Source organism: Octopus bimaculoides, chromosome 17 (genome assembly GCF_001194135.2).
Source record: "Octopus bimaculoides isolate UCB-OBI-ISO-001 chromosome 17, ASM119413v2, whole genome shotgun sequence".
NCBI lineage: Eukaryota > Metazoa > Mollusca > Cephalopoda > Octopoda > Octopodidae > Octopus > Octopus bimaculoides.
In genome coordinates, this window is record NC_068997.1 from 2,844,328 (window position 1) to 2,845,734 (window position 1,407).

Below are 1,407 nucleotides of genomic sequence, written 5' to 3' on the forward strand. Positions count from 1 at the left end.
ATACGTGTGTGTCTATATATATATGCATGCATAGTACGGTTTTTTATACTTCTTTTATATTTTGAAAATTACGATAAATAAATAAAGTTCTTTCTTAATCTAAAATATACTCTCCTCCATATCCTACAATGCTCTTCCATCTCTTTGGTAGACTTGTAAGTCCCCGCTTCCAAAATTCACTTGTCCATGACGAAAAATATTCCTTCAGTACTGTTCTTACCTCGTCTACAGAATTCATATTTTCTCCGTCCAAATGATTTTCAAGACTGTGGAATAAATGATAATCAGATGGGCAATGTCCAGCAAATATGGTGGGTGGGGCATCGTTTCCCATTGAAACTGATCCATCCTTTGGAATGTCATTCTCTCTGTATGTGGCCGAGCATTATCCTGATGGAAGAACACCTTTCATCTTGAAAAACCAAAGATGGTCGTTTTTGTTCTCGCGCTGACTTAAGCCACTCAAGCTGCTCGCAGTAGATCTCCTTTGTTATGGTTTGGTTTCGGTTTTAAAATTTCAAAGTGGACTAACCCGTTCATACCCCATCAAACAGATAACAATACCTTACGAGGGTGAAAACCTGCTTTAGCCTGGCGTGCCGGGGTTCCCTTCACCCTACTCACTGTCTTCGGCGCTTGACATTTTTATAGGGAACCCGTTTCTCGTCACCAGTCACTATTGGCTCCAAAAGAGGTTCATTCTTGAGAAGTGACAGCAAAGAAGGGCACACATTCAAACTCTGCGCGTGATTAGGCTCATAAAGTTTGTGAGGAAGACATTGACCCAATTTGCTGACTTTTCTGATGCTAAGAAGGTGTCGATGGATGGTTAAATCTAAGTTTCTGTGCTAGTTCCTCAATAGTTACGATGGGATTTTGGTCCACTAGCGTTTGCAGGACATCCTCGTCGAGTTCTACAAATCTTCCAGGACAAGGATCGTCTTCTGGAGTGTCGTTTCAAGCTCGGAATTTCTGGAACCACCGTTGACACTGGCTTACGCTTATTGTCCGATCCCCATATACTGCATCAATATTCCTCACTCTTTCCGTTGCGTTGTTGCCTTTATTGAACTCAAAGAGCAAAATATTTCGAATATGCTCCTTTGTCACTTCCATTATAGCTTTTGAAAAATAACTGTTAAATCGAACTGCACTCCTCAAAACTTGCACTAAAAATAACCACAAGTTATAGTTACTACCTGCTTTTGTGGCCAGTTAATGCAGGTAGTTTATCCCGACCCCTCCTACTTTTATTTCATACAACTGAAAAAACGACATTGTTTATGGGATGACCCAATATATATATATATATATGTGTAAACACACACAGACACACACAGACACACACACACACACACACACACACACACACACACACACACACACACACACACACACACACACACA